The sequence below is a fragment of the Neoarius graeffei genome, chromosome 5 (genome assembly GCF_027579695.1).
Source record: "Neoarius graeffei isolate fNeoGra1 chromosome 5, fNeoGra1.pri, whole genome shotgun sequence".
Lineage (NCBI taxonomy): Eukaryota > Metazoa > Chordata > Actinopteri > Siluriformes > Ariidae > Neoarius > Neoarius graeffei.
The window spans coordinates 30,515,488-30,539,591 of NC_083573.1; positions in this window are offsets into that span (position 1 = coordinate 30,515,488).

Below are 24,104 nucleotides of genomic sequence, written 5' to 3' on the forward strand. Positions count from 1 at the left end.
TAAGCGGTGACTCTAAATTGACCTTAGGTGTGAATGTGTGTGTGTGAATGGTTGTTTCCCAAGCCTGGAAATAGGAGGATTGCTGCAGGAAGGGCATCCGGCATAAAACTATGCTCCAGTTAATGTGGATCAGTAGGGTCCACATGGACCCTGACCTGGCAACAGTGCTGGACAAGGGAGATGATGATGATAATGATGATGATGTGAAAAAGAACCCAAAGGTAAAAGCAAAAGACCTGATGCAACACGACAATGACCCAAAGCACACAAGTAAATTTAAAGAATGGCTGAATAAGAAGAAAATATGTTCTTTAGAATGGTCAAGTCAGAGTCCTGACCTTAACCCAAATGAAATACTGTGGTATGTTCAATAATGATGTACCAGAAATATTGAACTGAAACTGAAAGTTGTTACTTAAAAACAGAATCTACAAGTGACTCAATTCAAGGGTTCACTTCCTTTTTCCAGCCTACACCTTGTTTGTGGTTTCTTATGCTGTTTGTTGTATGATGTCTTGGTTGTTGTATGTATTCTTGCGTTATATTTTGTTCTTCACTGTATTTAATTTTTGTTCTGTTAGGTGTTGTGTTGTGTTGTGTATTGTTATGTTGCTGTGTAATGTGGTGTGATTTGTGTGGTGTTTCTATGTTTTTGTGTAATATGGTGTGCTCTGTTTGTTGCTGCATTTGTGTTCTTATGTCTGTAAAAATTGGTGTTTGTTGCTGTTTGTGTGTGTTTGGCTTTGTTTGATGTTGGTCTATTTGTCTTTTTGTAGATGAGGTTTCTCTATTTTTTACTTAAATTTTAAAGTGCTGCCTTTCTTGGCTAGGGACCATTTGAAAAAGAGACGATAGTCTCAATATGACTCCCCTGATTAAATAAAGGATAAATAAAAATAAAAAATAAAAATAAATGTATGATTACATAATGTGTTCAATAAAGGCTTAAAAAGTACTACGTTTTGTGTATTATTAGTTTAGTCAGATTGGTTCTATCTATAATTGTGACATAGATGATATTGGGGGGCGGCACGGTGGTGTAGTGGTTAGCGCTGTCGCCTCACAGCAAGAAGGTCCGGGTTCGAGCCCCGTGGCCGGCGAGGGCCTTTCTGTGTGGAGTTTGCATGTTCTCCCCGTGTCCGCGTGGGTTTCCTCCGGGTGCTCCGGTTTCCCCCACAGTCCAAAGACATGCAGGTTAGGTTAACTGGTGACTCTAAATTGACCGTAGGTGTGAATGTGAGTGTGAATGGTTGTCTGTGTCTATTGCCGCTTTTCCACTACAAACGCGGCTGAGTCGGGCTGAGCCGTGCCGTGCTGAGTCGGGCTGAGTGGGGCTGTTGGAGTTGCATTTCGACTACAACCGTGCTGAACCGTGCTGGCTGGAAGTGGGTGGACACATTGGGTGGAGTTAGCGAAAGTGGGTGGACGTCAGGTGATGTCGTTAAGCAGCGCAAACAGTGACATCAGTGAGCTTTTAAGCGGTAGTCTCACGACCCGAATAGTAAACAATAAACATGGAGGACATGGAGTCGTTAGTCTTGGTTCTGTGGCTTGTTGTCACCGACAACGCGGACAGATACTGGCAAGAGCGTATAGATGAGGCGAGGCGCATAAGGCTTCAGAAATTCTCGTAATTCGTAATTCTTCTCCTTCCGGGTTTGCGGTGTTTACAGATCCCAGCGTGCTCACGGGGCGTGTGTGGGCATGTGAGGACACTCCTCCTCACCAATCAGTGCACAGGGGAGTGTCTGCTCACGCCCCCAGCCTCACTCGGCTCGCTTTGGCTCGCTTCAGCCCCACTCCAAAACCGTGCGAGTTTTAGGGGCTAAGCAGGGCTGAAGCGAGCTGAGTCGTGCTGGTTTTTGGTAGTCGAAACGCGAGCCGTGTCGGGCTGAAGTGAGCTGAAGCGAGCTGAAAAAGGGTAGTGGAAAAGGGCCATAAGTGTCAGCCCTGTGATGACCTGGCGACTTGTCCAGGGTGTACCCTGCCTTTCGCCCGTAGTCAGCTGGGATAGGCTCCAGCTTGCCTGCGACCCTGTAGAACAGGATAAAGCGGCTAGAGATAATGAGATGAGATGAGATGAGATGAGATGAGATGAGATGATATTGGGACCACTTTTAATGAATAACCAATTAAAAAATGGTAAGTCCGTAGGGTGCACAACCTTTTTTATTACAACTGGACTCAATTCTCTGATATCTCAAGCTAGATCAGATCAAATTTGCAAGCTTGTTCAATATAAAGATTTAACCATCCTAAGACAATCTTGCATCTTCTCATTGTCCAGACATGTGCTCCCATTAGGTAACAGACATACCAGTGTTTACTTTTTAAAATAGTTGATAGATGAACTTTGCAGTTTATTTTTTCTCTGTGCATAGTATTGTTCAGAATATCTGCAGGAAATACTCCACCTATCTGGTGGAAAACAAATAGGAAACAGGAAGCCTTGAACAAAGTGTTGTCATCTGCTGTCAAACATGAAATTCAACAGCATTAACTATCATCTGACATTCAACATAATTTTGGCTTTGCTCTGACCGGACTTACATTCAGTCATATTTGAAATTGTTCATGACTGAGATTGGAAATGGGAATGCTCTGCTTTAAAAAAAAAAAAAAAAAACCTTGCATGTAAATGAGAGATGCTTGGTGAACTGTAACACAAAGGAAACAATGAAATTCAATACAGAGTCAAAAGCAGTTGTGTACATAAAACATTCATTGTCATTTATTAGATAACTATAGCTGTTAGAAAATGCAAACAAATATCATAATTATGACATTAATTATGTACTAGGATGGTAGGACTATGTATTTGTCAGTAAATGATAAACTATAAATGATCATAAATACATCATTTTAACTGCAGCTGAAGTAACAGACTACTGAGTCATGGCACTTATCAAATGTCACCGATGTGCTTGTAGCAGCAGTACAGTGCCTTGCAAAAGTATTCACCCTGACATTTTTCAGGTTAAATTTTAGTCTCATTTGACCAGAGAATCTTCTTCCATGTGTTTGGGGAGTCTGTCACATGCTTTATATTGTAATATACTTTATATATTTATATATATTTATTTATTGGTTAAGAACTCCACTCCTTTCCATGCTGAACTATACAGCGAAGCAGTGCGCTCTGCAGTAGGAGAAACCTAGTCAAAAAACCCAATGTTGAGTCAGTTACCGAGGTGCAGTGGAAAGGCACTCAGTACAAAAAGGGACTCTTTCTGTGTTTAAACCAAGGTGAGGCACTTGAATTCGGACAGATTGAGCTCATGCTTGTGACGCAGGACCAGCATGTGTACTTCATTGTTACAACTCATGACGTGTCCTATATGCCAGCATTTGCATTGTATGAAGTGAAACAAGCAAGGCAGAGCATGAAATGTTGGAAGCCTGAGCGGAAGTTAGATTATTATCCTTTGCCTGTGTACAAGCTTTGTAGGACAAGGGTAATTTCACTTAAGCATAGCATTGTTGACTCAGAGTAATCTGGAGTTTGAGAGATTAAAATCTGACAGTAATGCTTGAAGAACAGTATTTTTAATCCCTTCTAGTCCTCCTAGCCTTGGATGCAGAGAGTCTGCTTTTGTCTTTCATCAAATCAAGTCTTCCTAAACTGAGAGACCCTGAGCCTTTGCTGGAGCATCTGCAAGGTTTAGGAGTTGAGGACCTGGAGGACCTGAGCTACCTGCAAGAGAGTGACCTCCTTTCTGTCCTGAGACCAGTTGAAGCCAGGAAACTTCTGTCACTGCTCAAAAAGACAAGTATGTGTTTCAATTTGTACATAATAAACTTTCACATTAGAAAAATGTGCATAGTCAAAATATACTTATTAGGTACACCTGTTCAAATTAATGCAGTCCAATACAGCAGTTCTACTATGAATTATACTTCAAAGAATCTTCTCTACATTTTTGTTGATGTTTTCAAAAAGGTGATGACTATACACTATACCTTGTTCATCATTGATTTCATAGTGGGTGTTAGCGGTGGTGTACTGTACTGCATATTGAGAAAGGAACAGTTTGAAATATATCAATTGGCTACTGAGTATATAATTATGTTAGGTATTAATATACCCAGATTGAGCTATGTGATGTCTGTATGGTTAAATATTACTACTATCTGTCCTTTATTAAGGCCAACAAGATGTCTTGGACAGTCATCCAAACAACCAGAGCAACCAACAGTTCAGCAGAGCCAGTACAAGTCCAGGAACACAGTTTGATGAGATGCCCCTTTCTGGTGAGTATATGCATCTGTTGCACAGAATCACTCTTTTGTGTTAGATGGGCTGAAAAAAATATAATCTACCTGTAACTTACTGTAATATAGTACAATCACCAGCAGTGAATTGACAGTGTGCTTATAAATCAGTATCATCAGTTGGGTCTATCTTGTAGGGCTGGGCGATATGGCCTAAAATCAATATCACGATATATTGAGCAGTTCACCTCGATAACAATAAATGGACGATAACTACCACCACCCCTTGCGCAAAAAAAGTTTGGCCACTAGATGGGCTGTGGCAGCATAATTGCTCCACAGCCAGTTAAATTGATACTAGTATGATTCCCCTGGACCTATTTATTGCAACTATTTTTGTCACTTTAAAAAGGAGTGTAAAACCTACAGTGTCTGAAAATAAATGAAGAAGATACAAATTAAGTACTTTTAGTACAGATTTATTGAACAACTAAGCACAACTGAACAAGTTTAAAAGTATAATCGTTGCCACACGATTGAAGACGCGTTTTTGGGAACAAGCTGCTGCTCTTCCTCCTCGACCAGGTCTACCTCTGCCGCCGACACTGCAGCTGCCACTTTGACATTTGAACTGTCCTCCATTTCGTCACCGTCTCTTCCCCTTCTTGTTACAGACTGGATGGGGTGGAGTCACGTGACTACATACGCTGCACCATAGACATATAAACATAGACGCCGCATTCTGCGTAGAATCATACGTCATCCTCGCCGCCATATTGGATGTGGCAAAGTGGAGATTCTTCAACCGTCTCTGGTATAGCGTCTAGACAGTAGCCGAGAATAAAGATGCCTCATTCATGTGCTGCGTTTAACTGTACCAACAGGTTTACCGTCCAAACAAGATCACATGGGATTACCTTTCACAGGTGAGACTGGAAAAATACTTTTCAATACTGTTCCTTCAGTCTTCAGTTTCCCAGCTCATCTCCACCGGGTAGGTGTAGAGTTATAAGCACTGAGAATTAGATAATACAGTGCCACACTATGATGAATGAATGTTTTTAACCTTTCTGAATGTGAAGGAATCAGTGATGTATTTTGTTTTGGTATGACGTTAGAACCTGGCCGAAATCAGTTTGGCGGTCATTCAGCTCACTTTATTCAACGAGAGTAGGTCTGTGTGGTGACTCAATAAATAAAACAGTAAATTTTTATTTTCATTCACTACTTCCAGCTTTTCCACTATTTCCATCATTTATCATATTTAGTCTTGTAGGTTGGTTATTTTGGCCTCAGGTTTTGGCCTCAGTATGCTGACTGATTAGCTTACCTGAGCTATCTATCGTGTATCTGTCGCTAGTTTGCAGTGTACAGGGTATTTCGCACACTATTTATAACCATCACATTAAAAGTTATATATGTTGTTTTGATGCCTGTTTGTTTCCCAAATATATACGTGTGTGTCTTAATGGGTGAATAAAAGGCATCGAGTTAAATATTATTGTAGAAAGGGGCTTTATGAAGTTCAGTCCATTTACTTGCATTGGTTTACGGGGAAGATTTGCCACATCCAATATGGCGGACACTCTGACGTATCCCAGCAACGGGGCCACCAGCTCAATGCGGCGTCTATGTTTATATGTCTATGCGCTGTACTACGTGTGCCACGTCTTAAAGGGACATGAACACAGCCTACCTATACACACAGCCAAAAGACAAAAAACACTTTTTCTTGTTCCGTTCTTTCTGCTCCATGTCGAGAGAAATCAAAATGTAAACATCACTATGCATTTACGAGTTCTTTATGGGCCTGAAAATTAAAATTCGACTGGACCCATGGGTGTTGAAGCCTGGACTCAGTGCGTCTCACTAGCATTAAGTCTTGACCCGAACACGGCCAAAAAAAGAGGAAAAATGACCCAAGTCATTTCTATATAGTTTCGGCCAGAACCAACGTCCCGAAAGAGGAAAAAGGCTCCATGAAAACCCACCTATTATTTAATTACAGCTAACATTCTCTGTGTTCTCTTCAGGTGGTTACAGCTCAGAAACTGCAAGTTCACCGAGGTCAACAAGTAGTTCAAGTATGGATACCACACCTCGTCGACTGTCTGACAACAGCTGGCATTTTAAATTTCAAATTCCTTGGCAGAAAATTCCATCCGAGATCATCAGAAAGCTGGAAACAGGAAAGCGGCCAACAAAAAGTGAGAGACTTGAAATCATATGGCTCATTGTCAGTGAAATCTTAACCGTGTGCCCAACACCTGGGAAGAAACATATCAGTGAGATAGCAAGGAAGATGACAAAGGCCTACCCTGTGGCATTTACTGATGTCATTGAAGGTGAAGTTGTAGGCAGTGGGTATGAATCACTCACCAAACAGATGGTCAGCAGAGTGGATAACCTGAAGAGAGGAAACACTTCACTTTCTTTAAAGAGACAAGTTATTAGCAGCAGTGAAGGAGAGGATACCCCAACTCAGAAAAGAAGACTAGACACTTATGGGTGTATAAGAGTCATTCTATAATTAGGGGTACATTTCATGTAAAGCAAAATCTCAAAATATCAGTATTCTTTTGCAATAAATAACCTATATGTTTCCATGGTATATACCCTCAAGTTCCTAAACAAATTAATTGCCAAGCTTAATCTTAAATTACTTTTAAAATATTTTAATGAAAATGAACATTTGATTGTTTATTTTGTCAACCGTGTTACGGACAAATGTTATGTCATCTTAAACATATATAAAAATACTACACATTTGAAAACACATTTGTTTGAAAGTGCTTAAGTCCATTAACAAGATGTTTTTAATTAATCTGTACAACTGTTATGGAAAATATGAATTGTGAGCTTCATAAATAGGATTTTATGGTTCACTGTGATGCAGAATGACACTTTTTTCAACATAAATCCTTGTTACGTCGAATTTAGAGTTGTTCTCCCTCCTTATACAAGACTTCCCTATCCAGAGATAATCCCCAATCTTTTATTTTACAGTTCATCAAACACAAGAGATTTATAGCACAAAAAAACACTTGCAACACAGTTGACAGGCAATGTAACACAATTGACGGGAGTAACACAGTTGACAGGGCAGAAGAACAAGAGGATACTTTTTAGGATAAAAAGAGCTTTTTATTGTTTTAAATTTAACTACAAATAAGCTGATGAATTCAGGTGAACTGTTAAAACAACATTTAGACACAATTTCAGAGAAACGTAGCTTATTTAACAAATTGAACATATTAAATCATTCTGTTTGTTTGTCTGTCAATATGAAGATTAAGTGACAAAAACATACTCCTCCTCAACTGTGTCATAGCTGATGGGTAACACAGTTGACGGTAACACAGTTGACATTTCGGCCATTTTTAGAGTGTTGTGCTAACTGCAGACCTCAGAGCTTTCACTACAAGACCTTAATCAATTCATATTTTTATTATCTTTAGCTGTATACTTTGTAAATACAATTTCTAAATCAGGTTTATATGAATATGTTGACAACACAGTTGACAGACAATTAACCCTCTCTAGGACTATACAACAGTATTGATGAAAATATTGAAGAGATGAACTCAGAACTTACCACACGGTCTTCAAATTTCCCACCAAAGAGGATATGACTTCACATGATGTTGGTCACATGACTTAGGACCAAACCATTTGCCGATTTATGGGGGGGGGGGGGTTCAGTGGGTAACACAGTTGACATAAGTTTCTCAGACACACACAAAATTCTTCATTTAATTTATAATATAAAGCATTTTAGGCTTTTAAACACTTTTGTCATATTATAATAATTACCATGAATAAATATTTGTAAACATTTTAAACAAAAACCTTTTTTTAAATGTAAATATGAAGACCAAACCTGACATTTGGAAAATCGGACAGCATAAAAACACCAAATTCCAGTATTATATATGCATTTTTGCAGAGTAATATGATGTAATTTGTTGACTTTTTGTATTATATAAAAGAGAAATGTGTGCTAATGTACAAAAGATCATTGGCTGAAGTTAATAGTTAGTGAAATTGACAAATACAGCACATGGACTTGAGATGTACCCCTAATTATGGAATGACTCATAAACTGGCAACCAAAACGGCTGCCACCTGATGAAACCCCTGAATCTCAGAAACATGCACAAGAAGAGTTAAAGAAAATGTGGCGAGAAAGATGCTGTGACCGCAAAGCCATTGAGAATATGATGAGAGCCACTTTCTTCACTCAGAGAAAAGACATTATCAGTGGGACTGAGACTTCTGACTTGACAAAGGAATGGCCATATCTGTTTGAGACAACTGGCATGAAGACTCATTTTAAAGAGCTTACAGGTGTCGACATGGAAGACAAAAACATAGCTAATAAATGTGCCAGAGTTATTTAATTTCTTAAATCTGGTGACAAGACAGGGAAGATGGAGACCATCTTCAGGGAAATGGAAACATCAAGCAAAAATGATGCAGATGTGAATGTTGCAGTGTTTCTTCCACTGCTCCTCAAGTACTTCAATGAAGAAGAAGAACAGATGTTCTACAAAGTGGATCAAACAACCCTGCCCTCTGAAGTGGACTGTGCTGGACTTCCAAGTACACCATGCATTATGTGTGGCATGAATATTTGTCTTTCTACACCACAATATATTAAAACCAAAAAACAGAAAACTATTACTACTATTACTTTGATTGTTATTGTTGTACTGGACTCAGTTGTAACCTAATTTCATTTAGTTGTTGTTGGAGTTATGGTCTTTTGGCTCAGTTTGTCACAAAAATGTTCCCCTTTTCTCTTGTCAAGTTTCAACAGGAAACTTGACTTTGGCAGTGGAGAATTTTATGCTGTCTGTGGACCATACCATTGTGAATGGCCATATCAGAAGCTTCAATGATGCTCTTATGCTGATGTTTGGTTCGTACTACTGTATGAACATATCTTACCCAGCAGCCCAAGCATCAACTTTGGAGTTCTTACAGAGGTAAGACAGCATAAGTCAATTTAATACATCAAAATAAGATATATAATGCACATACTATAAAACTGATCACTGCTCAAGTGCTGAAATGATTAGTACAGGGTTCCCAAACTTTGGCAACTCAAGGCCCACTTGAAAATCTCAAAAATTTCTCATTAACAATACAGAGGCCTAATAATGTGATTTCAGTGCACTTTTTTTAATCTTAATGATAAAGATAAAACATTCAGGACTGACCTGAAAGTAGCAGGAAGCTCCAAAGTCACACATGTTCACGTCACTTTATTTGCCATCAGCACCACTTGCACTCATTTCCTCACTCTTTTCAAACTTTTACTCTTCCTCCCTTTAGCTTTAGCTGCAGCTTAAACTATACACGCTCACAACAGGAGGTGGTTTATCCTACGCGCAGCCCTCTTTTATATACAGTCTATGGTGCAGCAATAGATGGCAGAGTGACAGGCCGCTGTCATATTTATTTCTGCCATGTGATATCGAGGCCCCTACTGGATGAAAATAGTCCAAACTATACCTCAGAGTTCATTTTTGTTTTTCAAATTTTCAGACTGGCTATGTCTCTTATTGTCTTATTTATCCTTGATTTATGCTCATGTCAAGTTACAGAAACAGGTGCTTGTTAATGCTTATTTATGAAATAATGACAAAACAAAACTCACATACCCAAGAAACCTTTGAGTAGCAGATCCTCCTGACCAAAGTTGCATTCTTCTCCCTGAAATAGTATTTGCAATACTACTACTACTAATAATAATAATGGCTTGGATTTTATATTGCGCTTTTCAATGCACCCAAAGCGCTTTACAGAAACCATTATTCATTCATACACATTCTCACCAGTGGTGGTAAGCTACGTTTGTAGCCACAGCTGCCCTGGGGCAGACTGAGGGAAGCATGGCTGCCATTTCATGCCAAACAGCCCCTCCGACCACCTTCAAACATTCATACACAATACACATACACAGTACTCACATGTTAATCTTTTCATTACATCACTATTCCACAGTTCCCTGTATGTCCGAACACTAGCAAGCTCTATCTACACTGTTGTGTAACCTTATTGCAAATGTAAGAAAACATTAAATTACAGTACAGTCCACAGTTACTAAAGCTGTTTTTTTTTTTTTCATTTGACAGGTGCCTCTTCAAGATAAATCCAGACAAGGGATCAAAAGTGGAGCAGAACATCACCAAAAAAAACCTTGCAGTCAGTCCAAAGGTTCTCACACTGATCACCAAAATTGCAGACTACGAGTGGAGGGAATAAGAAGTGCTCACAAGTTATGAATACTTTGTTACAGTTACACTGTAAAAAAGAATTGCTCATTCAACTTAAAATAATTTGTAACCTGGCTGCCTTAAAATTTTAAGTTGGACAAGAGTTTAAGGCTTAAATTGTTGAGTTTGGCAAACTAAGAAGCTTAAGTTGTTTAAACATATATCTGAGTTTCTTAAACATTGAATAAATAGTTGTGTTGACAAAGGCGAAGGTGACAAATTAGTCCCATTAACTTTAGATTTTAAGTTTAATCAACAAGTTTTTTTAGTGATACCAACAAGATATTTTAAGTTGTACAAACCTAAATCCTAGTTTAGACAACATAAAATGACCAGTAAAACCAACAAACTTGGAACGATATCTTGAGTTGTACAAACATAAGACAAGTTGTTTAAACTAAGCATGTTGTACAATTAACTTAGAATTTTTTGTTTTGTAAACATACTAATAAAATTTAACTCAACTAAGCATTTTGTTGAATTAACTTATGTTTTTAAGGCAGCCGAGCCAGGTAACTTTTTCTACACTGTAAAAAAAAAAAATTAGTCAAGCCAACTTAAAAATGTAACACAACCTGCTGCCAAAGGATTTTGAGTAAACTCAACTCCAGGCCAAATAGTTGTGCTGACTTGCTCTTTTAAGTCGACACAGATGAGTATTTTATGTTGACCTTACTTTATTTAGCAGTCAGTGCATTCAAATTGTGATGTTGAAATAAATTGAAATAATCATTCCAATTAACTTGGAAAAGCAAGTTGGCACAAAAAACATTAAGTTATCCTAAATTATTCTTTTTTGGGGGGCTTTTTCCACCTTTATTGGATAGGACAGTGTAGAGACAGGAAATGAGTGGGAGAAAGACAGGGAGGGATTGGGAAATGACCTCGGGTCGGAATCAAACCCAGGTCCCCGGATATATGGTATGGCACCTTATCCACCTGAGCCACGATGCCCCAAAATGTTCTTTTAAGTTCACATAGAAGAGTATTTTATGTTGAGTTGACTTGCCTTGCCTTTAGAAGTTCAGTCCAACAAAGTGTTTAGTTGAAATAAATTGAAATAATAATGCCAATTAACTTAGAAGAGCAAGTTGGCACATCATGGTTCTAAGTTGAGTTTACTCAAAATTCTTTGGTAGCAGGTTGCGTTACATTTTTAAGTTGGCTTGACTATTTTTTTTTTATACAATGATTTAGTGTGCATTACATTTTTTAGTTAACACAAACCTCTCAACACTTAAGTTCTACTTCACTTTGCCTATTATTACAGAAACAAATACCGACATACAAGGAGGGAATTCCCTGGCCTCTGTTGAGGAAAGCTTAGTCTATACTCCTATACAACGTCTCGTGTCAGTTTCCACGGATTTCTCACTCCACCCGACCGTTGAAACTTTCGAACTTAAGTGCGCATGCGCAGTGGCATCGGTTAAGGGGAGTCAATCAGCACTTGAATATATAAGTTCACTTAACTTAATTTTCCAATTCCTATGAACTTGTGGCGAAGGAAAGGCGTCTCAACTATTTTTTTTTAGTTACTTGAACAATTAGAAGGGAAATTTGTTCATTCAACTTAGAATCCTTTTTTCACTCAACAATTTTGCAAGTTACATTTTTTACAGTGTAGGAACAGTTGATCTTAGTTGCAATGTTAAGTTAATTCAAAAAACTGAACCGCATTATTTCCCCACACGACTTAAATATACAGTACAACATAACTATTCTTTAACATCAAAGAACATTCAGAATGCCATTTTATTTAATTTCAAACTTTGTTGAATTAATTATGACATGAATTGAATTATGACAACACAATTGCCACATATTTAACACATTTCTAACTTTAATATATTCAGCATTTACAGAATAAAACTATCTGTAAAATAACATTAATATTGTGCTTGCCTGCTACCATGCAGGAACTCTGATGGTATGAAGGTAGACATGAAATATAAACGCTACCTGCTTAAAAGCTTGTGCAATTTAACTCGCAATTCAAGTAGATTTCAAGTATGTCTTGACTGAACGAATACTACATACATACTACAAAAACACTGTTATAACATTTACAAGTTTTCTATGGCTTTTACAGGCCTTTTTCTTTTGAATATAGACATTGAGTGTTCTTACTGTGTTATGTAGTTTTACTGTATAAACATTTGTGGGTATAATAAGACTGTCTGCAGAATAGCCTGAGTACTGTGTTCAACCCCACAAGAACTGTCAAGGCATAAAGGTATAAATTGTGAAATATAAAAACTAACTGCGGGCGGCACGGTGGTGTAGTGGTTAGCGCTGTCGCCTCACAGCAAGAAGGTCCTGGGTTCGAGCCCCATGGCCGGCGAGGGCCTTTCTGTGCGGAGTTTGCATGTTCTCCCCGTGTCCGCGTGGGTTTCCTCCGGGTGCTCCGGTTTCCCCCACAGTCCAAAGACATGCAGGTTAGGTTAACTGGTGACTCTAAATTGACCGTAGGTGTGAATGTGAGTGTGAATGGTTGTCTGTGTCTATGTGTCAGCCCTGTGATGACCTGGCGACTTGTCCAGGGTGTACCCCGCCTTTCGCCCGTAGTCAGCTGGGATAGGCTCCAGCTTGCCTGTGACCCTGTAGAAGGATAAAGCGGCTAGAGATAATGAGATGAGATGAAAAACTAACTGCTTAAAGGTTTGTACAATTTAACTACAACACTTCAAGTTAATGTGACAGATTGGGCAATGTTCTCCAATCTGGCGCTGATTAGTTACTTGCTCCATGCTCTCCAATCTGGCGCTGATTAATTACTTGCTCCTTTTTGTGGTTGAGCCGTGAGTACCAGGGACTTTTACGTTGATAAATTTGGCTCTGGGATGTGACGTTGGTGTCTTTCCATCTTGCTGTTGTGCTGGGAGCAGAAACGTCGGCTGGTGTGTGCAGTGGCGATTCTAGGGTCTAGTGGGGCCCCAATCAGAAATTCATTGGGGGGCCCCACCACCGCCCGCCCGACCCCCCCACCACCACCACACACGCAACAGAATTTCACTAGGACAAACTCTGGACCTTTGTAATTTTAATAAATAACCAACAAATTGTAGCAAGTATAGTTTTGTTTTATTTCACAAGTTAGAAATATTACATAAACAAACATGAACATTGTGAAGTTTCTGTTTATTTTAACAGAGAGTGCAATATTAAATATAATATTATATTAAATGTATTATTTCAATATTATATTAAAACAAACAAACGAAAAGCCTTTAAACTTTTAGCTTTTAACCTTTGTGTAAGGCAGCGGTTCTCAACCTTTTTTTTTTTTAAACAAACGCCCCCTGAACCTCACCATAAGCCTCCCAACGCCCCCTTGACCGCTGCTAATGCTCTGCTTAGTACTAAAAAATAAAATGGACCAGTGACCCCCAATGGTAATAAGCACCACCCCCAATCAACTTTATCTTTCTCAATGCTACCCTAGGTCTTCCCACCGCCTGGGGGGATGTAGAGCCCCTGTGGAGAAACAATAGTGTAAGAGATTTCGACTCTCTGTCGCCACCTGGTGGGGGCCCCAAGCAGCTGATTGGCTTGCCTGGTGAGAAAAATCGCCTCTGGGTGTGTGGGTTGCTGCTGGCTGGGAACGTTATTCGGGAGGTTCGGTGCTTCAGTCGCGTCCATGTTGGAACTGCACCTTGCTGTGGATCTACTTTCACTTCAGCGCGTTTAGCTATTGCATTTGCGCTTGTGGTACAACTTCTTCGTGAATTGGCGTTTCGCCCCATCGCCTGGGCTCTATTGCAGACCTGCTTGGCTCATGTGCGTTTGACCGCAGTCAGTGAAAGTGTGTGGTTTTAGTGTGACGTGACTGAAACGTGGATCTATGCCGGGGATTGTAATGCAGCCACGGGGGGTTGCTGTTTTGTCGCCGTAGCAATTGTGCCATTTCCGGTTCACCTGCCCATCCTACTTTGGACTGTTGATTATTTGATTTTATTGATTTTTGTTTTGTTTATTTTATTGTTTTCTCTGGCCCTCTGTCTGGAGCTGGGGCACCAGTCTCCTGTTTGTGTATCTGTGAGGCTTTGTTACAGTATGTGTGTGGTTGTGAGTGTCTTACCCTAGGCACGGCACGGGAGGCGACTGTATAGGGGAAACCGGGTATGGTTGTAACACGGGGGGAGTTGTAACGCCACTAATTCCACCAATCAGGGATAAGATACAAGTCATGTGGCAATTAGAATCTCTTCATAGTTCCTTTTCGACCACGCATGGACATTTGGAAATCGTTGGTGCAAGTTCTCACGGAGAGAAGTGAAAAAAAAAACAAAGTCTGAGGTAAGAAAGTAACTTTTTTTTATATATATATATATATATATATATTATTTTTTTCCTAGTGCTTTACACATTGTAGGTAACGTTGTATGAGTTATCAGGTCAAACTACAGTCTCTAAGGTAAAGAATGGTGTACTTATCCCCTGCTAATGTCAAAGCACCATGCTAATACAGCTAGCTAAGCAATGGATGACAGTGGTGGGGTAGGTTGTAACAAGTTTTTTGAAAGTGTTACAACCATCCCCTTACATACAAAAAAGATCTTTTTGTGATTTTGATAATTCTGCAGAATGCCTAGAACATGGGTGAGGAAAACAACTCGTGGAGTGGATGCTAAACTACTAAAAAGAGCAGCAGAAGAGATTAGGAAAGATACATCTGTAAGGGCAGTGGCAAGAAACCGTTTATAACATTTAATATGATCTTAATTTTCAATATGGAGAGTGGATTGTATGTCATACAACATAGTTGGTGAATCTATTTTCCATGTTCATGCAATAAATCGGCATATGAAATGGACTTCTGTGTTTTAACTACCTGTTACAACCTACCCCAGTAGTGGGGTAGGTTGTAACAAAGGTACACTCTGTATTTGACATAATCAGACAAATTTTGTGATGTAGTTGAGGAGATTTAAATGGTTGCAAACTGCAGTAGACAAATGTGGGTACTTTGCCTAAAAGTTCTACAACTGTAGTTTAAAAAGAAATGGGAGTTTTATGTGCTGAAGAAAAATGTGTTACAACCATACCCGGTCTCTTACACCGTTCTCTGCCATTGTGAGGTTGGCTTAGCCCCCCTCTACTGCTATACAGTTAAGTCACATCTGCTCCTTATGGTGTACGTAATCAGTATTACGTAGTAGAATTTGTAATACTTGCCATTGAGTGTCTTCTCTTTCTCTCTCTCCCCTGGGCAGGTGTGGAGGCACCGTCATAGCACGCCGGACTTCAGGTGGTGGATTCTCTCATTTTTCCATCGCTTTGTGCACTTGGGTGATTATTGTCATTTGTCTGCAGTGTTTTTGATTGTTTGCAGTGTTTTTCTCAGTTTTAGTTGAAGTGTGTTTCTTTATTTTTGTGTGGTTTTTCTTGGTCTTTTGCTGTTCCTTTTGACCGTGCTGCTACTGGCTAGCCTCATTCCTGTGCCACCTTTGTAAGAGTAGCACTATTTGCCCCACCCTGTACCAGGGTGTTTTGTGACATTGGGGGCAGTTTCCCCTCCCGCACGTGCTGTGTGTGTGCCGTGTGAATGTGGTTGGCCACATTCTCTCTGTAATTATATGCCTTAAGGGTATCACACAAGGGTTAGTGCCATACTTATCATCTTGACTTTTCTTGTAGCTGGCTTTTGCATAATCACCTGCATTGTTGTACACTTGTATGTATTTTTATGATGTTGATTTGTTAGGCTACTGGATGTGCATGACTGACTCAAGGTGTACATACGTGAACTCGTTTCTATCCTTGAACATTGTTATTAAACTGGTTTGGCCTGATCAGTCAACCTGTATTTATTGTACACTGCTCTTAACGTTTTATACTTTGTGAAAAGAATAAATGAACTTGAACTTGATATGAATTTGACTCCTGCCTAAGAGTGCTCCGAACCTGTGTCCTGATACTATTAAATTGGGGGGTAATTTTATTTTCCTAGGTTGTCCTCCCCCACCCTAGGTGGTGTAGTTGAGCAAATACTAAATTTTGTTAACGTGCCACTGTTGCATTAAGAAAAAAATAACTGAAAAAAAAACATTACAACAGTCAACATTTTTACAACACCTACATTAGGCATTTTCTGTGACTTACAGGCCTTTTTCTTTTGAGTATAGGCTTTCTGTTGAGTCTTCTTAACATATCTTAGATATATACATTTGTTCCCGAATAGTGATAGCTGGCCAACTTGCCACTACACTTGTCCTTGAAGCATCTTGTTTCGGATTCCATGAACTTTGGCTGAACAATTGCCACTTCCGATGCCCATGAAAACTTTTTGAATCACTTCAAATGTGTACTTGAGTCCTTTGGGATAGTCTATGTTAAGACAGTACAAAAGACCTATCAATGAAGCAAAGGCATTAGCAACATCCCTTTGGTCATGTAGAATGATGTGCTCCTCCAGTATAACAACATCGACTACCTCCTTTGCCAGCAACTCCTGTTTTCTTGCACCTTCCTCAACAACAATCAAGAGCCCGATGTCCACTCCTTTTGTTGCCTCCTCGTCTGAACTGCCAGTCTAAAAAACATGATAAAGTAGAGAGATAGCTGATCAGAAATTAAGCATGTACCATCCATTTGCCAATTCACTATTTAAATTTGGCGAATGTATACATTTATACACATAGTATAATTTATTTATAAAAAACATGGAGTCTCAAATTTAAGTCGCAAGTCCAAATATTTTCCGTAGTGTAATCATCATAGCATGTAATCACAGGCCTTTTTGAAATAGTCCAGTGTGTAGTATTTAGTACTGTGTAGTGGCATCTAGTAGTATGGTTGTTGCAACTCCCTCACCTAACACTTTGACTCCATGCACAAAGGAGACACAGTGGCCACAAAACACACATCTACACCATTAGATGCTACTAACCAGCGCACTGGATCTACAAGTGGTGCCACAGTGCTTAAGTGTGAAGTAAAGTGCATAAAAGAGTTTCATAGCTACTTAAAGGCTCTGTAGGTATACATTTTTTCAGGTGATAATTTCTGGCACATTCTGTAAGCCTAAAATCTAAATGTCAGTCTTTAACATGCGTAAATATCAGTGTTTTCTGTTTTTCACCATAATTAGAGTTTCCATGCCAAAAAATCAATTCACACACCCAAGGGCGTAACCATGGTATAAATATTGGGGGGGTCCAAATTTGAGCCCTTCCCAAAATATTTTTAAGTGCATTTTGCGCAATTTTCATATGGGCCTATTGATAAAGATGTGCTTATCTAGAACATTGTTTTGATGAATACAATTACCAATGAACATGTTAACATTTATATCTTGTTTTTTTATTGTGTATCAGGCAAAACACAAAACAACAGAATGTGCAACTGCAAAACATGTAACGCAATACAACATACAAAAAACATGTAAAACATTGCATGAAAATCTGTCACACCAGAGCTAGTCACACATACACACAAATGCAGAAATGCCAAATTGCTACAAAAAAATGGCTACCAAAGCAATAGAAAGGAGCATTACCCTGGTTAATAGGTCAAAACAACATAGAACTTTGTAGAAAATATATTGACTTTATCTAAATAAATGGCCCAAAAATATGGAGGCGTTCAAGAATAGAGGGCTACCGCGTGACATCACCGTACCACGAGATTTTGTTAGGGCGCCATATTGGAAGACCTCAAGTACATACATACATACATACAATATAAAACAAACTATGAGCGAGAGTGAAGTGACACGATGGCTGATAATTCTGGTTATGAGTACATTACCAGTTGCAGAAAGGGCACGGTATGTGGAGAAACTCGCTGTGATTGATGGGTTTGACCCATATGATAAGACTTGGGGCAAGGGAGAATGGAAACATAAGGAGGACCTGACACCAATTCTGCCATCTGTTTGCTACCCAGACATTGTAAACTATTTGTTGTTTACACCCAGTGCCTACACTGCTGATGACTTGAAAGCCTACAAAGGGCTACAGGCTTACAATTATGTTGTTAGTGGCTTGGTTCGTGATATTACAGCTGTTATTAAGAATAACCTACACATAGTTATGGCCAAGGTAATCTTGTTGATATTTATCTTTTAATAATATATCTTTTCAGTTGAAAAAATAATACTTTTTGTTCCTATTAAGGTATCCATAATTTAGGTTAATTTATCCAAATTATACATATGTATTTATGATATATGCCTACACAACAACTATGCTTTATTTATATAATAGGAGGGAGAGCAAGCCCCAAACCATCCTAAATTATTATTATTATTAAATTGTAGAAGTCTGGGAGGCTTGCTCATACAGTTATCAACTTGGGGCCAGTTTAGCATGTTTTAAATCTGAATTTCTTGCGTTTGCTTACCTCAAAGTGTCCGCAGATCATGCACAGACTTATCCATTATATCCACAGTTTTTTGCCAAGTCTCACACAGGTTTCTTTCAAGTCTACTGTTGGGCCAATAAATCATAAATAAAACAGCTCAGATTTGTTTGTTTAAGTCGTTTGCCACTCCACTTTATTCTCGTGGGTTCACATACCGCTGCCGTTATTTCCCCCTAATCACAAGTTTGTTGGTCTTCCAAAATGGCGCAGGGTCTGTTTACTTCCGGTTTCGGGTGACGTCAGTGAAATCCCTCTATTGTTTTGGGATAAAGCATTGGCAGTGGGAGGGGTATTCAATGAGAATCTCAGTTCAGTCCCATGCGGATTCGCAAGTGCTGTGGTGTATTGTAAGAGATCAGCTTACATTTCGACTTCATTCATTACATACGGTTTCTACCAGCTTTTTTAGTTTGTATCCAAACTGGGCTGGGCAGACACTGTGCGATTTTTGGCCCGATTTTGACATGATTTTCACTCGTGCGACTATTTTGGAGATCGGGCCGATTTTTGGCTCAATCGTGCATCTCGGATCGTGTAGTATACATGGGGTAACGACAAGCGATTAACACCTCACGACCTCCTCCTGATCGATCGGATGAAAATCAAACCTGTTTGAAATCCTGGTCGCCCATCGTGAGGCTATCGCACTGTTGAAGCAGTGTCACGAGCCGATTTACCTCAACCTGTCACACTGCACATGCGCGAACACAGATACGGAAGAGAAAACAAACACTGAGCAGCACTTCCGGTCTCCTCCTCTTCTTCATGTAGATGGGATTTATGGCTCTTTGATGGGATCCGCATCTTTGTGATCCGTTCTTTGAAAAGAGCCGTTCAAAAGACTGGCTCATTTGGCTCTTTTTTAAAATATTTATTCAGTTTTAAGAAGACAGCGTCTAAAGAAGCCACATCCCTCTGCTTAGACAGTGACATCAATATTTCTGGACATACCTTTTATATAAAGCAACCTAGACTTACATTACTGTAACCCCTAAACGCTCATAAATAACCATTAAAAAACAATGAGGGCTTCAATGAATGTCCATGCAGAATGGCTTTTCTGTAAAAAAAAAACCCACTCAAGAACATAGTTATCAAGAACGCAAGAATATTTTATAGAAAAACACTTGTTTTACAAAAATATTTAAGTCTGAGATACAAAACAGATAAATAAATAAAATACACAAAAATGGAACAAACAAAATGACGATAGAATAAATTAAATGAACGTCCGTGCAAAGTAGTTTTCCCACAATATTATCATTAATATCACACAACATTATAAACCATCTGAAACACAGTACAGAAAAAGAACGACAGAAAGAACGGCTCCCCCAGCTCGAGACTCGGTTCTCATCGTTCATGCCTAGGAGCCGTTCAAAAGAATCGGTTCGTTCGCGAACGTCACAACACTATATCACGTTGCAGTTCCGGATACAAGAATCTGGAAGTATGGAAGTACAGTGTGAGCAGTCAGATCGCATCCGAGCATCGGATCGTATAGTGTGAGAACAGGAATCGTAAGCTGCATGCTGTTTACCCCTGCGATTCACTTTGCTGTGAGCAGCAGCTGAATACCGCGATTGAAAAAATCGCACAGTGTCTGCCCAGCCACTACGGCGTCATGGGCTGACCCAAGTGCACAATCATAGGGGGTGGTCGCAAAGTTTTTTGTTTGTTTGTTTCTCTGTGCTTCCTAAATTGAAAGTAAATCGGACATAACAAGTGAAGGATTCATTATATAGCCATGGTTCAGGATGGCATATTATTTGTCTCATATTGATTTAATATGCCAAATATTGGGGGGGACAGATTGGTACTTTCCCAATATTGGGGGGGACATGTCCCCCCCAGTGCCTATGGTGGTTACGCCCATGCACACACCTCACAGATGCAGATGAAACCTTTTGGATCCTCCTTCAGGTAATACGGAAGTCCAAGCAAAGCAGCTGCTCTTCTCTTCTGGTTTGAAGTTTCAACACACAACAACAAAAGAAGAAAAATTGTAAACAAGCACCCTCATGGGGTTACTGCTGTGTCACTTAGCATTCAACAAACTAAACTGGTTTAGAACAGATTAACAATCTGGTAAATGGGACATGGCTACTCTGTCAATATGACACTTTAAGATGAGTAGCATTGTAACTTTGTCATAGCACAATATAGCAAAAATCTTTATTGTCCTTACTTCTATGTCAAGGGGCTGAAGCAGAGCACGCAGGTCTGCACTGCTGCTACTTCACACTTTGTACAGTTCCAGCAGTCTCGGGACATATTTGTCCAGTCCAAAGAAAGACCGGTGGAGTTCAGTTGAAACCAGGCGCAGGAACTCTGCACTGATCTGTAAGGACAAAATCAAATGAGTTATCAGTGGTTTCCTTACAACATAAATACACTGAGCAAAGAGGTCAGCTTTGGCTCTCACAGGCCATTGAAATGTAAAATGATGAAAACTCAAATCTAGCAAAGCAAATATTTGTATAGCCAAGTTTAAAAATAATAAAAATGAATTACCTGTCTTTCTGAGAACAGTGCTGGCCATCTATCTTCAATTTCGGAGACAGGAGGCTCACCATCAACAATCTCCTTCCTTCGCAATGCAAAGGTGCTGTCCATCAGGGCATCCATCATTTTCCCATCTCTCTTCTTTTTCTTCATCTCTTCTATCAGAGCTATTCTCTCAGTTTCCAGGCCATCTGGGGACTTCCCTTCTGGAATATCTGGCAAGAAGTTGATCTCAGAATGTCTGGCTTTCTTCAGTTTCCTGCTCCCAGTTGATGTGCTTGACCTCTTTTGGTTGATTGCTGGTTGCCCAGAGCTTGCAATGCGATACTTCTGACGGAGGTTACCCATCCTAAAAGTGAGGCTGAACTTCCAGCAGTACCATCCCTGGGAAGAACCTGGCTCTCTTAAACAGGGATATTTTTCAACTAGGGCTTTAGCAACATCTTCAATTTGTTTTGATGTTGGATATGCATTGTACTCATACTGTACATAGCACTGCCTACTTTGTCTAGTATGTCTCTTTTCATAGCAGCAGTCACAGTAAGTAGAGAACCATCTTTTTTATAAACCTCATTTCCTTTTCTGAGCTTAAGTTCAACATCATAAGTGAAAGTAGGTATGATGAAATAGTTGGGCCATTGCTTGGAACGAGGGCTTGATAGAGAACATACTGAGGACATGCTGGCTGTGTCAGATGAAGTGTCCAGTGAGGCTACAGAGGGGGGTGTAAGGGGTGGTGCCTTTAGTAACACCTTCAACCTTGGTCTCTTTGTAGGTAGCTCAGACATGTCAGTCAAGTTGCAGAGCTCATTGTTGAACTCTGGATCTTGAAACTGGATAACAATATCACCCTCTAGATTGAGCTTGCTCTTGAGTGCAGTCTTCAATTCATCCACTGTCTCTGGAAGAGTTTCAATCTGGACCCTACGGATGTCATCATCCACAAGAATGACATGAAGCAACATGCTGGGTACCTAAAAGGAGAGTACAGAGGCGGAGTATTAGAACCAAAATGGGGTGAGCTCAGTTCTGTTTTAACTAGTCCAATTTAGGTATATAATTAACAGGGATAGTTTGTGGTTAGTTGAAGTGTGATTGTATAAGGTACTGATTTACAGTAGACGACGGTCTGCATACCCTTGCAGTGTGTACTGCAGGTAAACTGACTGTTTTAGTCAAAGGAGAAATTGAAGACAATGTAGGTCATAGATATAAATGCTACAGTTTCTGGTAGTTAATGGATGCTGACAAGGTAAAACAGTGAAATTATTCTAAATATAACTTATACCTAGGCTGATATTGATGTTTTTTTGTCAAAATCATGTTTTGCTGCTGCCTCCACCCACAGCAGTACATTGCTTAGCTTCTATGCTCGTCCTCCTGTTTACTTCTACAAACTAGGGACATGATGGCCACAGTCTACTCCAGATGGTACCACTGACAATGGATAAGAACCTTACACCACCATACTTAAAATAACACAAACTATCGCTTTACGGCCAGTTCTGGTTTAGCCCCATTTTGGCATTTTCCCACCCTTTATTTCAATTATGATAAACATGTAGTCACTAAGTTAATTAATGAGATTTGGGTATATCACAATGACACTGTAGATGACAGAACACAGAAAAAGAGACAATAATAATAATATAATGTAGTGTGTAATAATTTTCAGTTATTCTTTCAATTTAAAATGCTGTTTATGTGTCATTTAAATAGGTAAACAAATTTCAACTGAGATATTATCTGGCAAGAGATTCACCAAATCAGACTACATTTACCTCAGTTAAGTAGGAACACTTTGGGTGAGACCATTAGTCGTCCTTGCACCATGTATGGGGCCAGTGGGCAGAAGTTGTTCAGTTCTTCTGGGTCTGCAACTCCAAGGTCTGTGGGAAGTTTCCTTGTCAGTTCATAGCATCTGAAGTGCTCCAAGTACCATGCTGAAAAGCATTCAATGATGAACAATGCCTTATTGCCCACAATCAGTACTTTGATAATTTTACCAAAGTCAGGCAGTCCACTTGTGCTCCCAACAGAAACAAACATCCCCTCAGAGTATTTAGTGCCATGTAGAATAACACTAGTTGCAAGAGACACAGTCTTAACACTCGTGTATTTATGTCTGATAGCCTGTTTGACAGAGTTACCCAAAATGTCCAGAGAAACCAGAGATACACAGCCAACTTCTACTGGTGGCTTGAAAAGGCTGGGCATGTCAAGGAAGTAAGCTAACATATGCTGATGTCTTGTAGCTAATGTTAGCAAAGTGTTTTTAAAATTGTTCACATCACGCACAACTTTTTTGAAAAAGCTGTGTTTTGCTTCAAAACGAATTGTCCAACAGTCCAGCAAAGGTCCAAAGCAACTGATGAGGTAGGGATAGTGTTCGATGAAATGGTGTTTTGGCCTTAGTTTCTGGTTAGGAAAGGCTTCCTGGAGCAATTGCCTGTGGGCTGAGATTTTATCCTCCAAATAACAGAGTGATTGATCTGTGAAAGAGGATGATGCCAAAAGTTTGACTATGTTCTTCAATTCAAGTACACTGTAAAAAGTGCTGCATGCAGTTGTTCATTCAATCTATTAACTACCATTGAACACATTGTAAAATTATTTATTTGATTGTGAAACTCTTTCTTTTTGCATTTTGAGGTATCAATTTTGATTTATACGGAACTAAATATACTTACAAAGGACACAAAACAAAGTTTTTGGTTCCTCTCAAAGCATACTGTTAAA